We start from the raw sequence: 16068 nt of genomic DNA on the forward strand, positions 1-16068 counted from the left end.
TCAAATAAATACACCAAAGCTTGAAACAAAAATTGCCCTGGATATACAGCCACAACATTTTGTGTCTCTGTAAAATCTTAGACTTGCTTTCCTTCCTCTGTTTCCTTCTGTTATTTACCAAATGAAGTCACACTCCACACAAATGAGATTTTAAACATTTTTCTTGCAGATCATATGTGCACACCCCAACAAGAGATGAGGAAGAAGCACAGACCTTCCAGCCAAATCCCAAACTCACAGGTGTTCAAAGCCAATTTTTTTATTATTATTATTTTTAAAGCTCCCACAGCTGCAAACTATTTAAAGACCTCACTAAAGTTTGCTAAAAAAAAAATAAATTACTTTTAAAGTGGTAAGCCAGGCATTATTATGAGCCAGGGAAAAAAATCCTAAGGGATTTCACTCTAATCAAACTTAATATTTACTCCACACCACAAACTACAAACGGGCTGATTTTGGGACCCAGCTTGCAGGTGCCTCTGCATCACCAAGTGTCCCTGTGTTCACCAACCCAAAGCTCCTTGGGAGGTGAACTATTTATTTAGGCCATAAACTCTGAGGCAAAAGCCAACCCACATTTCATAATCCCTTCTCCATCCGTGCCCAGATGTGGCAAACACGTGGATTCCAACAGAGCAAAGTGGTTTAATGGTAGGAAACAAACTTTGTGTCTCATCAGAGCCAGCTCTTCCCCTCAATTGCTTCCCAATCCCAGCAAATGGAAAATGTGGGATTCTCTTTCTGGGCTGTAACTGCAGGCAGTGCTGTGGCAGTGCTGAGGGTGACACACACGTTGCATTCCTGCCCTGCTGGGTGACTCTGGGCAGTCCAGAAGGGGTTGGGTTGGAATGGACCCCACAGCCCACCCAGTGCCACCCCTGCCATGGGCAGGGACACCTTCCACTGTCCCAGGTTGATCCAGCCTGGCCTTGGACACATCCAGGGATCCAGGGGCAGCCACAGCTTCTCTGGGAATCCCATCCCAGCCCCTCTGCCCCCTCCCAGGGAAGAATTTCTCCCAAATATCCTGTTTAACCCAGTCCTCTGGCAGTGGGAAGCCATTCCCTGTGTCCTGTCCCTCCACCCCTTGTCCCAAGTCCCTCTCCAGCTCTCCTGAAGCCCCTTTAGGCACTGGAAGGTGGCTCTGAGTTCTCCCCAGAGACCTTAGTGCTAAATAAGGGACTGAGGGACAGTCAAAACTTCTCTGGGCAACCCGTGCCAGTGTCCCACCACTCTCTCCAGGGGAGAATTTCTTCCCAATGTCCATTCTAAACCAGCACATGGAATGGTTTGGGTTGGAAGGGACTTAAAAGCCCATCCAGTCCCATCCCATGCCATGGGCAGGGACACCTTCCACTAGACAAGGTGGCTCTCAGCCCCCTCCCACCTGGCCTTGGACACCCCCAGGGATGGGACAGCCTGGAACTCTGGGCAATGTCACTGCAGTGCCTCTCCAAACAGATGAAAAAAAAAAAAAAAAACCAAAAAATTTAAACAAGGTAGTTTTTTCCTGAAGTATTGCAATTTGGAAAGCCTGGCAGCATTTTCGGGAAGCGAGAGCTCCGTAGCAGGAGACAAAAATGAGATGTGACAACTCCTGCCGAGCCATCCAACGCTCCACGAGGCAGAAATGTCAGCCCCTGTGATGTTCCTGACACTGCTGGGGATTTTAATTGCCTTCCATCCTTCTCAAGTGAATGATTGAAAGGACAGGTGGGATATCAGATTTTAAACCTCCAGGAGCTCAGTCCAACACATGTAAAACAAATGTGAAATCCTCGTCGTGTCCTTTGCAGCACAAGTGAGGCTGTCAAAGAGCTGCTTCACAAACACAGAGCCAAGGGGGAAACTTGTAATGGGACAGGGTTTTTTTCAAAACCCATGGTAATTATAACACATCTTGGCCTGCTCTACTTCCCAAACCACAAACACTGTCACTGATGTAAAACATGACCCCAAATAAACTTCCCTGGAAAACTTATTTGTGGAGCTTTGCACAGATGTCAAAAAATGCCACGGCCTGAGAGAGGCAAAGGGAAAGGATAAAACAGTGGATGTTGTCTGGAGGAGAACAATATTACCCACCAGGACCCAAAGGGAAGCAGAGACTTGGATGTGGAACAAAAGCACAAACTGCATTAGATATTTTATTAAGTCATTAAGGAAAATATGAAAGAGCATTAAATTGACACCACCCTTCCTCAATCAGAAGGCGACAGATCCCTGCATTAAAAGTCTGGAAAATCTCTTTTGGCCAAGGAGAGAAGTGATGCTGTCCCCATCCCAGCTCCAGAGAGGAAAGAGCCTTTTCCCAGAGACTCCCCTCACATCCACTTCAGTTCCCTCCTTTCCTGGTATTGACAGGAATTGAAGTATTTTGGACAACAGTAACTCCTGAAATGTACCCTGCTGTCAGTGGCTCCTGACACGCTCTAAGGGGTGGTTGTACCACTGCCAAATATCAAGTTTGGGTTTCTTTTCATTTGAAATAAAAATATTAGTTTCCCTTTTGTATCTTTCCCTTTTTACAGCTTTCCTCACTGCAAATGCTTAGAGAATCCTCAGCACTGACAACTTCCCTGTCCACCCAGTCAGACCTCGGATGGGTGTTAAGAGATTCATTTTTGTGGTATTTTTATCTAGAAAAAAAAGACGTGTTTTATAGATACCACAGCAGGGTATACTTGCATTTCCATGTAAACCTAATAAAAAAATTCTAGATTTTGATGAGTATGATGTTGAGCCAAAGAAAGAACACCCTTGTCCATGGGACCTTGGGCTTTACTAGGAGCCAGAATTTGACAAAACTTAGCTTTTTTAAGAGAATTGGAATTCAAGGAGCTTTGAGTTTAATCTTACCTGCAGCACACATTTGATTTTGTGTAGGCAGACCTGTGACACAACTTATCAGAGCTGTGGATATTCAATATTAATCCTGGCAGCAGATGAATTCTACCCTCTGGAAAACACAGTGGGATACCTGACACGAGGTCACACAGAGTCTTGGGGTCAGTGGCTCATTCCCTTGATAAAACTCCAGCAACAACTCCATTTCTTTTCCCTGTTTATCTCCTCCACGTATGCCAAGAACTTCTCCAAAGTTACTCATGCAACATATTTGTGGAGGTTAATTCAGGATAAGAATCCCAGGAAGCAAACAGCACAGGAACTACCAACGTATTCTTTTTTTTATTGTTTCTGACAATCAGTGGTAAAACATGTGGCTGCTACCAAGGGAGCCAGTTCCAGCATTACTCATTTTACATTAGAATCCAGAAGAATAAATCTTTCCAGGGCTCTTGCTGGCAATGGGCTAAAACATAAGTCTGGGTTTGTAAAGGAAATGTATTAAACAGATGAGACAGCAGTGGAATACAGATTTAGAGGAGAGAAAAGCCACTGCAGGTTCCTCCTCTGGGTACAACCTGAACAAAGAACAAACGGGAGGCAATCGGATGGAAACAGCTCAGTTGCAAATAACTTCATCAGCTAATGTATAGATGTGCAATACTAACACAGGAAATAATCCACTGTCTTCTACATGTTCTGGAGGTTTCTGCAAGGACAGGCAGTGTAACCTCTAAGAGTGACCACAGTGTTGGGTGGAAACTGTTCAAGTCTAGTTTCTTACAGAAAAGTAGAGCTCACACTGAATAGGGGAGATTTTTTTCTCTATCAAGCATGAAAACAATGCAGAATCAGGATTTTGTCTTCCTGGACAGGGTAGAGGATCTTGTAGTGAAGAAGCAGAGAGAAGGCAAATCCTTTGAGATGCATGTGAACATGCCTTTTTTGTTACATTCACGGGTCCACTCCACATATCAAGGGTGGGAAGGGACTGCTGGGGGGAAAGTGTTGGTTTGGTTTATATCAGTGGGCTTCTAGAGATCCCCTGGGTGGACAGTGATTCAGGAGTCTTCAATACCAGGGTACACAGAACAATGAAGGAAGGATGAAAACAATTTGCAGATCAAACAGACATCCCAGTCTGCACCTTTCTGTGACAACATCATCTAAGGCTTGACAAGTAAGGATATCCAAGGCTGAGAATTCATCTACAAACTTAAGTGCATCAAATTAATTGTTCTTTGTTCGTGTTCTCCATAATATTTATTTTCTGCTGTTAACAGAGACTTCATTATCTGTAAGGACAATCTGGCTCCTCTTGCACGACAGCCCAGCGAGACCTTCCAAAAGCCAAGCAACCGCATGGGGAGCAGTGGCTGAAACACAGGGCCAGGAGCTCAGAACCAACAAGCCAAACACAAGGAGGGGTTTGCAGACCAAGAACATCTCATTTGAAAAAGAGTGAGAGAAAGGGCACCCCTGTTCCGGCCACGGGAGGAGAAAAGCTGTTTTAATAAGTGGATGTGAGCGATCCATCCTTCTCCATCCCAGCAACCCAAACCCACCCACCACCCCAGCAATGCTGGGAATTGCCAGGGCAGCCTGTCCAGCCCACAGTGTCCCCGAGCAGACCTTCTCTGCTGTGAACATCCAGGGACAAGGATGCTCCTGTGACATCCCAGACGTGTCCCAAGACGTGCCAGCCAGGAGGTTCAGCGAGCCACCACCACCCCCACGAGGTGTGCTCACCCAGTTCCACTGCCTCATTCCAGGAGCAACAGGAGGAGCTCAGCCCCAGGTCCAGCAGGAACTCAGCCCCAGGTCCAGCAGGAAAAGATGCTTTTCATCTGCTTTCTGCTGTGGAATTCTTACACCTTCGCTCACAGCGAGAGAGAAGGCAAAGCTTATTTACAGCACGTGGTGTCGGTGGGGGAGAAACCCACCAGCTCTTCCTCCACCTGCTCTGCCAGGCCTGATCCAAGAGGGAATCCAGAATATCTCATGGTTTTAATGTGATCTTTGGCAAATGTGACCCTCTTGTCCATCAGAGGTGTGATGTGGGCAACGCTGCCCTCCTCTGTGCTCTCTGCAGGAAGATGTGACACTTCCCCCCAGAGTGTTTTGTAAAACACAAAATCTCTTCAAAAATCAGATTTCAGGTCTCGTTCAGTGTAAGGGAAATTTTCTTTAGAAGACAATTTTACGCTCTGTACCTGCACAGGAGGTTCTATTCATCAGTGTGCTGCTCCAACAGTTGGTTTCACCAGCTGCATTCTCTTCATGTTCCTCTCATATGACAGAGCTCAATTTCCAAATTCACAGTATTTGATGCAGTAATAGAAGAACCAATAGAGGTACATTAATACAGAAAGGAGAAATGTTCTATTGAATTCAATCAAAATTACATGAGTTGAACAGGGGACACTTTGAATACATTGGAGAATATAAGCAAACCAAAAAAGAGCAATAAAACCTAAACACGAACACTTAAGTGTTGCAGAAAAAAATCAGGATTCTGCTCAAGAGGGAAATTATAAGCCCAAGCATTCCAGTTCATCTAAGCAGAAACAACCATATTTTATTCAAAACTGAGTTTATTTCCAGCTACTGAACTGTGTCACATTCAATTATAGGGCAGAGATTCAAATGCACTGTATTTGCTTCACTTAATCCTATATAACGTTAATGTGGCCCAAGACACAGAACTGTTGTGTCAGGAGAAAAGAGATTAGGAGTCCCCTGCTCCAGAATTATTGCAAATGACAGGAGTGTTTTACTGTGCCTCCACATGAAGAGCAGCCATGGGTGCTCATAAGGATTTGCAGGTAGGAATGGGCAACCACTGCCCCTGCTTTCAGTGGAACTGCAGGAGGGCAGGATTGTGTGTTGGAGTTATCAAAGCTCTAAACAGGATTATTTTATTTTTTTTTTACTAAGAACAATCATTTGCAGCCTAATGGAAAGATTTATTCTTGCCAAAATAGTTTATTTCCATACTGAAGTTGGAGGAAGTTTAATTTGTTATTTAACCAAATCTTTGACATAATTAATTTCAAGTTAATTACTTCCTTCATGCTGGCAGAAAACAGGCTGAACTCTCCCAAACTGTGCCCTGGGTGGCTGGAGCTCACACAAGGCAAGGCAGTCATTTTACATGCATCCTGTTGATGGGCACAGCCAGAAAAAATGACCTGCCAGGAGAGCACAGAACCCCAAAATTCCAGGCTGCTGCCCTTCCCTTCTCTCAATAAAACCTTCAGGGTGCTGAACCTGCTGGTTTTGTCCAGTGTCTCACACCAGGAGCCTGGCAACTGCCATAAAACAGAGAGAGAATCTTGGCAGCAAAAGGCAAACAGTCTTGCCACATTACCAAAATCACCCATGAAATGCATTTAAATAAATACTTTTCCTGCACTATTCAGATGCCAGCATTCACATTCCAATTGATTTTTAATCAAGTCTTCTTCTAAGTCTTGACACAACAGATTATTCTTTGAGAAACCAAATTAAGGTCTGCCCAGACTTCTGAAGCATCACAGCAAATGCCTCGGCTTGCTTTCAGAGGCCCATTTGTAAAGGGCTGTATTTTAGAACTGATACAGTCCTTCTGCTACACAGCCCAGAAATATTCTCCTTAATAGCACAGCAGCATCTCTTTGAACCTGCTTGTTTCCCTCTGTCTGTGCCTCTGACTCACCAACTGTGCTCCCCTTGGCGTCTTTTCGAATAAATTGCTGCTCTGGCTGAAGAGGGCACAGCTGTGGGATGCAGCCACTGGATACCCAGGAATATGTTCTGCCTTCAGCTTCATTTCTTTTGGATTGAAGCTGCCGTGTCCCGTTTGTGACAGACACCTGTGTGCAGTGTGGCCCTGCAGGCCTGGGAAACATCTTGGGCTGAGCTCCACCACTGAGAGCTTCAAAGAGCTGTTTGTGTCTTCCATGTCATAGAATCATAGAATCCCAGAATCAGCTGGGTTGGAAGGGACCTCTGAGATCATCCAGTCCAACCCTTGATCCAACCCCGCCGTGGTTCCCAGCCCATGGCACTGATGCCACATCCAGTCTCTGCTTAAAAACCTCCAGGGATGGAGAATCCCCCCCTTCCCTGGGCAGCCCATTCCAAGGGCTGAGCACCCTCTCTGCAAAGAAATTCTTCCTGATCTCCAACCTAACCCTCCCCTGGCACAGCTGCAGACCCAGCCCTCTTGTCTTGCTGATGGTTGCCTGGGAAAAGAGACCAACCCCCCCCAGCTCCCCCCTCCTGGCAGGGAGTTGCAGAGAGTGAGGAGGTCTCCCCTGAGCCTCCTCTTCTCCAGGCTGAGCCCCCCCAGCTCCCTCAGCCTCTCCTCACAGCACTTGTGCTCCAGTCCCTTCCCCAGCCTCGTTGCCCTTCTCTGGCCCTGCTCCAGCCCCTCCATGTCCTTCCTGAGCTGAGGGCCCAGAACTGGACACAGTGCATGTGAAACCCTACCCAAATCGAGGGGGGGAGGCTGCAGCCACCTCCCTGATCTGGCATTTCCATCTTTTATCTGCAGCTCGACCTGTCTGCGTTGCAGCGACTCCAGGTTAAGTGTCTGCACAAAGCTTTACACAGGAAGAATAAACAGCGTGCAGGTGCTTTATCTGCTGTTCTCTCCCCAGCTGACACGATTGCCAGGGATAAAAGGATTAATGCACCACTACCTCTGACAAAGAGATAGGGGGGAAAAAAAAAATCAGAGACTACTTGCAGCGAACAACATGCAGTTTGAGCCCACTGGAGATATCAGATTCTTCCTCCTGAGCTCAGAGGTCTTTCTCACAAGTACCTGGACAAGGTAAAACCAAGTTATTAAAAGCTGGACAAGATATTAATTAACCATCTCTGTGCCTTGATCAGTGCAAACATTCCTACCTCAGCGCAGGGCAGCCAGATCCAGACGTGCTGGACTTGCTGGAGATGGGGAATTCCAAAGCCAGGTTTATGGCTGTGCTGAACACAAGGTTATAGGACAAGCAGATCCTTACCTGTGCAGCAGCATGTCAGCTGGGGGAGCATTTACAGCCTGCCAAAAGATTGTAGAGACAGGGAGAGCCGAGCAGATCTTTTCCCTGGCCTGCTCTGCTGTGAATTAATACACCTCAATGAAGCCAGTGAGGTGGTGCAGCAGATGGGCTGTATTTAGGGTTCAGCTCCCTGCAGCCCTTGGATCAGCTTTGTCCACAAGAACACGGAGCAGACTGGGTGGGCAGTACAGTTCCTGCTGTGCCTTCCCAGTTCACCTCTGCAAAAGAAGCACTGGATTCATCCCCAGCCTTGACAAGAGGTGATAAATGTTAATGATTTCATTTTTAGCATCAAACAATGCATTAACATTTTTTTTAATTAAAGGAAAAATATAATTTAACAGCATAATCCATTGCCAGCAGAGAAGTGCAAGACTTAAGCAAAATTTTGTTCTTTTGTACTATTTTTTTCTTCGCCAGCAAAGCAGACCATCCTATACTTGGGCTAAAGAATTGTATCTGTAAGGACCAAAATTTACTGTATCTCCTTGGTTCCTCATTTTGCCTCCAAAACAAGCCCTCTGTAGTGTTTAATTCTGCAGTGCATTTACAGACCCGTCAACTTTGCCGCAGAGACAAGTACAGGTGTAGAAATCTTTCCATGGCAAGCAAGAATATTTTTGTTACAGAATCACAGAGTCAGCCAGGTTGGAAAAGACATCTGGGACCATCGAGTCCAACCATTGATCCAACACCACCTGGTCACCCAGGTGCATCCAGGGGCTCCATCCCCAGGTGCATCCAGGGGCTCCTGCAGTCCCTGCCAGGTGCTCTCACCTGGAAGGACCCACCTCAGTCACCCCCTGGCCACTCATCTGAGCCAGGTGACCCCTGAGGGGCCCCAGCCCCTCTTCATCCTCACTGCCCACACCTGGGGCTGCCCTACAGAGAGGTGACCCCCCCACCCCGTGCTCCCAGTTCCCTCTGGGTTCTCCCAGTATTACTCCTTGACTCCTCCCAGTGCTCCACTTCCCTCCCACTGCTCCCAGTATCATTCCCTGGCTCACTCCCAGTTCTCCCAATTCCTTCCCACTGCTGCCCATTTCCCTCCCAGTTCTCCCAGTGTCACTCCCTCACTCCCCTCAGAGCTCCCAGTTCCCTCCCACCTCTCCCAGTACCACTCCTCGCCTCCCCCCAGTGCTCCCAGTTCCCTCTGACTGCCCCCCCAGTATCACTCCTGGACTCCAAATTTGAACATGTTCAAAGATTCCTCCCAGAACGAAGGTGCCAGGGCAGAAAGGTCTCGTTGCACCTGGAGTGCCCTGGGGGGGCCCATCATCTGCACCCCAGACCCCCAGGCCCTGGGATTGCCTTCCTGGGGGAAAACACCTCAGCTCTGGAGCCGGGCTGGGAGAACTGGGGGGGTTCACCTGGAGAAGAGAAGGCTCCAGGGAGACCTTGGAGCCCCTTCAAGGGCCTAAAGGGGCTCCAGGAGAGCTGGAGAGGGACTTTGGAAAAGGAGGGACAGGACAAGGGGGAATGGCTTCTCACTGCCAGAGGGCAGGGGCAGGTGGGATATTGGGAAGGAATTCTTCCCTGTGAGGGTGGGGAGGGCCTGGGCTGGAATTCCCAGAGAAGCTGTGGCTGCCCCATCCCTGGAAGTGTCCAAGGCCAGGTTGGAGCAACCTGGAAGCTGTGCCTGCCCATGGCAGGTGTGGTGGAACTGGATGATCTCCAAGGTCCCTTCCAGCTCAAACCATCCCAGGGTTGTATGAAACACCTCTCAGGTGTGGTCAGGTCTGAACCCTCCTAAGCAGTGAGGTCTTGGGGTTGTTTCTATAAAACTCTATCTTTATGGACATATTTGATCTATAAAGAGCAGGAGGAACAGAACCTCTGTCACTGTGTGGCTGCACAAGAGAAATAAGAAAAAGGTATTTTTAATGGGCCTGGTCTTGTTTTGGGACACCAGGAACATCTTCAGCACCAGGAAGTGGGAGCAGAGGCCGTTCTGGGAAATGCTGCCAATCCCCCCAGGGATGTGCTCTCAGTGTGAGACCCTCTCCTTCTCTCTTGTCCAAGGAGAAAGATTTAATCAGCACAAATCATACAAAGAAAAGTAATTAAACATCTCCAAAGTGCTGGAGATGGCATTTAGTGCACGATAGAGACACGGGGAAGATGCTGGGAGGGAGTGATTTCAGAACCAGACAGCAGGAGGATGCTCATTGCTGGGAATTTGGACCATCTCCCGCTGTTTGAGAGCATCAAACACCAGAGAATTCCAACAGGAAAACAGCTCTGGCTGAGTTATTTCTCATGGGTCTGGCTCAGATTTCCTTGGAATTTTGGTCCCTATCCCCACGTGGTCACAACACTGTCACAAGGGTCGAGGGCAAATTATCCACCTGAGTTAAAATCCCTCCTCAATTACCATTTTAACCCAAGAGAATCTCTTTCAGAGGGACACAGGGTGGTTTGTCATGGAGAAAAATGTACTTCAAAGGCTCTTTTCCTGCTCCAGCAGTAGAAAATTCCAGCATCAACCTGTCCCTCCGCCAAGGTTTTCTCGGGAGTCTCAACCAAGGCTCCAGATCCCTCCTCGCTTCCCTGGTCTCCAACTGCCACCTGCTGGTGAAAAATCGGGATAAAGGGACTTTATCCAAGAGGCAAATCGGAATAAAGTGACTTTATCTAGGAGTCCGTTGAAGGGAAGGGGCTGGAGGTGGGTCAGCTGGAATTTGGGTGTTTTCAGGAGAAGTGGCTCCGGGGAATGTCCCAAACCCTCCCAGCCCTCTCTCCTTCCTCCCTCCCAGGTTTGTGTTGGGTCATTGAGTCAAATTCCAGGTGAATATTTTGGTGACTCCATGGAGTGATCTCACCCCATGAGGATCAGCACGGCCAAGTCAGATATGGCAATGCACTCTCTGAGCCCTTTCTAATAACCAGTGGTGTGAAACAAGGCTGTGTTCTTGCTCCTACCCTATCCACAGTCTTTTCCAGCAGGATGCTCCAAAGGGCCACAGCAGACCTCGATGATCAGGATGGGATCTACATCCAATACTGTACTGATGGAAGCCTTTTCAACCTGAGGCGACTGCAGGCCCACACCAAGACCTTAAACCACCTTGTCCAGGAGCTGCTTTATGCTGGTGACACCGCCCTTGTTGCCCACACAGAAGCAACTCTGCAGTGTTTAACATCCTGCTTTGCTGAGGCTGCTGAGCTCTTTGGGCTGGAAGTCAGCTTAGAGAAGACAGAAGTTCTCCATCAACCTGCACCTCAGGAAGTCTTCCATCATCCCCACATCACCATTGGCCAGTCAGAGCTCAAATCAGTCCAGCAGTTTAATTACCCAGGCAGCCTCATCTCCTCGGATGGTGAGATTGATGGGGAGATGGACAACAGGTTAGCAAAGGCACAGAGAGCTTTGGGGAAACTCCATAAAAGAGTTTGGCGAAATAAACACCTGAAGAAAAGCACCAAGATCAGTGTTTACAGAGCCATTGTGCTGTCTACTCTCTTATATGGATCCGAATCCTGGGTCATCTACAGCCACCACCTGCGACTCCTGGAACGCTTCCATCAACGCTGCCTCCGTACAATCCTAAACATCCCCTGGTCAGATGATGTGACCAATCCATCTGTTCTAGAACAGGCAGCAGTCACAAGCATTGAGCCCATGTTGCTGAGAACACAGCTGGGCTGGGCAGGGCACGTCTCCAGGATGAAGGACCAACCACCCCCTCCCTAAGATCCTGCTTTATGGGGAACTTGCCACCGGCTGCTGCAAGAGAGGAGCCCCAAAGAGGAGATACAAGGACTGCCTGAAACAACATCTCAGCCTTGGCCATATTGATCACCAGAACTGGTCTGCTCTGGCCTCCAGTGGGGGGGTCTGGAGACACCCCATCTATAATGCTGCTGATGCCTTTGAGAACGCAGCAGGATCACCCTGGAGGAGAAAAGACAAGGCAGAAAGAATCGTGTCTGGCAGAATTTACCACCTAAGGAGTCTTTCTGCTCTGCCTTTTGCAACCGGACGTGTCTATCTCGTATTGGCCTTTTTAGCCACCTTTTTAGCTTGGAACAAACGTGGGGAGAGCCCTTCCCAAATCTTTGTTCACAAAGCCCAGCCATGGATGAATTTTGGTGAGGGCCTGGCAATGGAATTCTCAGGGAAGTTGTGGCTATTCCTGGATCGCTGGAAGTGTCCAAAGCCAGGTTGGACAGGGCTTGGAGCAACCTGGGCTAGTGCAATTTGTCCCTTCCCACGGCAGGGGGTGGAATGACATGATTTTAAGGTTCCTTCCAACCCAAACCATTCCAGAATTCCATGATTTTTCCAGAAAGTTTTTTTCTCATGGAAACAGCAATTTGTCTCTCTGGAGGTATCCTGATGTCTTATCCTGAGAGCAGAGAAGTAAGACATCTGCTGAAGTTCAGTTTTCAAAACTTCCCCTTTTTCTTGGCTTTAAAATATATTTTTTCTCTATTGCCTGGACTTTTATTCCTTTTCTTTTCATAATTTCCTCCCTTTTCCAACCCCTTGGGGGATAAATGACCTGAAGAGAAAAAGGAGAAAGGATCAAAACTGGAAATCAAAGTCAACAACCAGAAAGTCTCTTTGTATTTCCTGTCTGAATTATTTTTATTTCTTTCAGATACAGGAAGAAAGCAGGAAAATCAGTATTGGGAGCACTGAGATGTTTCTCTATTAAATACATTTATCAAATATTATAATGATTGATTACAATGGGAACATTTAAGCTTAGAATGATTTGTGTAAGTTTATAGGGTTTTTTTCAGAGCAGAGGGAGAGTTGCTTGTCAACACCCAACATCTTTGTGATGGTTATGTATAAATTTAACTGACATATAATGAATAAAAAAATATATGATATACAAAAACAGAGAAATTATGTATACAGGAAGGTGATACAAAAAGATAAATAATATATAAATATATGATCTACAAAATAGAGATATATAAAATAGATAAATAATATAAATATATATAAATAATACAAAAATAGATAATACATAAATATATAAATTAAATATATTAAATATATATAAATAATATATAAAATAGATAAATTATCTATAAATATGTGATCTATAGAAATAGATAAATAATACCTAAAATCAATAAATAATATATTAAAAATATAAATAATGCATAAAAATAGATCATTAATATAGAAAAGTAAGTAAACTATAAATAAATCTATATTGTATGTTTAAATATATATCAATATGGGAATTGCATCCCAGTCCCTCCTCAGTGCTCCCAGTCATCCCAACTACTGACAATCCCATCCCAGTCCCTCTCTAATGCCCTCAGTCCCATTCCAGTGCCTCCCCAGTCCCCTCAGTCCTATTCAAGTCTCTCCCCAGTGCTCCCAGTCCCTCCCAAGTTCCTTCAATCCCATCCCAGTCCCTCCCCAGTGTTCCCAGTCCCATCCCACTGTTTCCAGTAAAAATAAAATATAAAATAAAAACAAATTCAAAAAATCTAAATAAAAATAAAAATTAATTCTAATTGGTTTTGTATTTGGAATTGTGCTTGGAATCGTAATTGGTTTTGTAATTGGAATTTTACTTTGTGTTGAAACAAAGAACTCACACCCAAAGTGTCATTTGGATCAAACATTCCTTTAATTCATCCCCATGGGAGCAGAGGAATCCTTGCCACACGTGCTCCCTGAAATACAGTTTCTTCAGATATTTATGTATTTTAACATTCAAAGTTGCCACATGAGTCTGAACTCAAATTTCACCCAGCTGCTCTTTCATGGAGCAAGACTGTCACCTGGTGTCCCTTTTGTAGCAAAAATTTTGGGCAGTGGGGGTCAAGTCAGCAAGTCCAGGGTGATGATTCCAACCTCTGACTCTCCTCTGATTATCTTCACTTGATGCCTTGGATTTTTTTAAGATTTGTAGCAAACATGGGATTTTTATTGTGGCTGTAAAGTTTCTCACACTTCAAAATAGCAGTTGACAGTCACCAAACCCTGTTCTCACCCTTCACATGGAATTTTCTAAATTCTTTAGGTTTGTTTAGGGTTCTTCTCAAGGGAAAGGACTTCAGCAAGCACAGCTTGTTTGGGACAGATGCACCTGGACTGGAATTATAAGATATCATTGTAAGGCAATAGATAAGGCTACACAAAAGGAGAAAAAACTCCTGCTGGTTTGCTGGAAGACCCCAGCACCTGAAGAGACATTCCCAGAAACTGTCAGAGGATTAAACAAAGAAAGGAGTGATATGGAGGTAACATGGCCTTTTTCCACAAGCATCCTGCCAGATGGGGACACAGGAAAATTCTTGGGCCTGTGTCATTTGTGTGTCACCCCAAAATTAGCTTGTTGACTGTAGCCACTCAAACTAACTAAAGAAAAAAAGATATAAAAAGAGATTTGGACACAAGCAAAACCAGGGGAGAAGTTCCATCAGCTCTGCAGAGGTGGCTGACAGGCTTCCTTTTCTCCTTCCACTTCTGGGGACGCCTGGAAGGTGGGACATAGAAGGTAATTACTTGTTTCTAAAGAACTAGAGGTTACTTTTGCTTCACAGGATTCTTAGGAAGCTGCTTTATGTTAAAGCTTTTGATGATGCTCCTTAGTGCCCTCAGTGCTCTGCTCTGGAGTGTGTGCTCAGGTTTTGCTTTATTATTAGCACTACATGGTTTCAATGTGCTTTTGCAGCCAGACCCTATTCCAGACGACACAAACCCCATAAACTGTCACAAATTTGTATTAATAAATATGTTATTTCGTGAACTGTTGGAGTGAGGCCATTTTTAGGTGCTGAGGGCAAAATAACTCATAGGAGAAGCCCACTGAGGGGTCTCCCCATTGCTGTGCAGTTCCTAATTAAAAGAGGTCAAATGTCCTGCCTGTCTCAGTGGATTTGTTAAGGAAAGGGTCTTACCTAATGAGACACCAGCAGACTGTTTTGGACAATAAAAGGCTTTTGATCTCCTAGAGGGACATTGATAGACAAAAAATAAATTAGTAGAGCTTGGACAGAAAGTTATTCTTTTCTGCCCCTTTTAACGTGACAATCACTGTAGCCAAAGCAACCTTGAAGGCCCAGGAACTTTGGAGAAGTTCTGAAGACAGCGTGTGTTGTGAGGAGGAGGAAGATGAGGAAGAAAGGGGTCTGGAGATCTCTGACTCAATTCCGGGGAGGCCGTGCCACGGGGCAGATCTGTGGAGGTTCTGGGGGTGGAGAGTTCTGGGACTGGATGGATTAGTGCTATAAAATTGTAAAACCCCTGGACACGGGTGTGCACTGATGTACTGTGTGCACATGAACACCTTCGTTAAAGAGCTGCTCTCCATCTTAACAGAACCACAGAAATACAGAATTAACCAGGTTGGAAAAGACCTCTGGGATCATCGAGTCCAACCCTTGATCCAAACCCCACCTTGTCACCTAGATCATGGCACTCAGTACCACATCCAGGCTCTGCTCAAACCCCTCCAGGGACGGGGACTCCCCCCCCTCCCTGGGCAGCCCATTCCAAGGGCTGATCCCTCTCTCTGGGAAGAACTTCTTCCCCATGGCCAACCTAAACCTGCCCTGGGGCAGCTCCAGGCTGTGCCCTCTTGTCCTACTGCTGGTTCCTGGCAGCAGAGCCCGACCCCCCCCGGCTCCCCCCTCCTGGCAGGGAGTTGTAGAGAGTGAGAAGGTCTCCCCTGAGCCTCCTCCTGTCCAGGCTGAGCCCCCCCAGCTCCCTCAGCCTCTCCTCACAGCACTTGTGCTCCACACCCTTCCCCAGCCTCGTTGCCCTTCTCTGCCCCTGCTCCAGCCCCTCAACATCCTTCCCAACCTGAGGGCCCCGAGCTGGGCACAGCACTCCAGGGGTGGCCTCCCCAGTGCCCAGGGCAGGGGCACAATCCCTGCCCTGCTCCTGCTGCCACACTATTCCTGAGCCAGGCCAGGCTCCATTGGCCTCTTGCCCCCCTGGGCCCCCCTGGCTCATGTCCAGCTGCTGTCAGTCAGTCCCCCCAGGGCCCTTTCTGTCCCCCCACTCTGGCCCAGCCCGTGGGGCTGCCGGGGGTTGTTGTGGCCCAAGGGCAGGACCCGGCCCTTGGCCTTGGGGAACCTCAGCCCGTTGGATCCTTCTCATGGATCCAGCCTGGCCAGGTCCCTCTGCAGAGCCCTCCTGCCTTCCAGCAGATCCACACTCCCCCAACATGGTGCCATCTGCAGATTTGCTGAT

At 46.9% G+C, this 16068-nt stretch overlaps 1 long non-coding RNA gene across 1 annotated transcript; it reads right to left on the bottom strand.

Annotated features, from left to right (window-relative positions):
- Positions 1–3668: 3668 nt before the first annotated feature.
- On the bottom strand, positions 3669–5189 carry LOC127482021 (uncharacterized). The gene is made up of 3 exons (XR_007908400.1): positions 5061–5189; positions 4791–4933; positions 3669–4223 (listed from the first exon to the last, which is right to left on the bottom strand). It is a non-coding gene; the product is annotated as an uncharacterized LOC127482021 (long non-coding RNA).
- Between the last annotated feature and the right edge of the window lie 10879 nt (positions 5190–16068).

This window comes from Manacus candei, unplaced genomic scaffold, assembly GCF_025592945.1.
Source record: "Manacus candei isolate 608988 ecotype Guabito, Panama unplaced genomic scaffold, ASM2559294v1 h1tg000084l, whole genome shotgun sequence".
In the NCBI taxonomy this organism is placed as follows: domain Eukaryota; kingdom Metazoa; phylum Chordata; class Aves; order Passeriformes; family Pipridae; genus Manacus; species Manacus candei.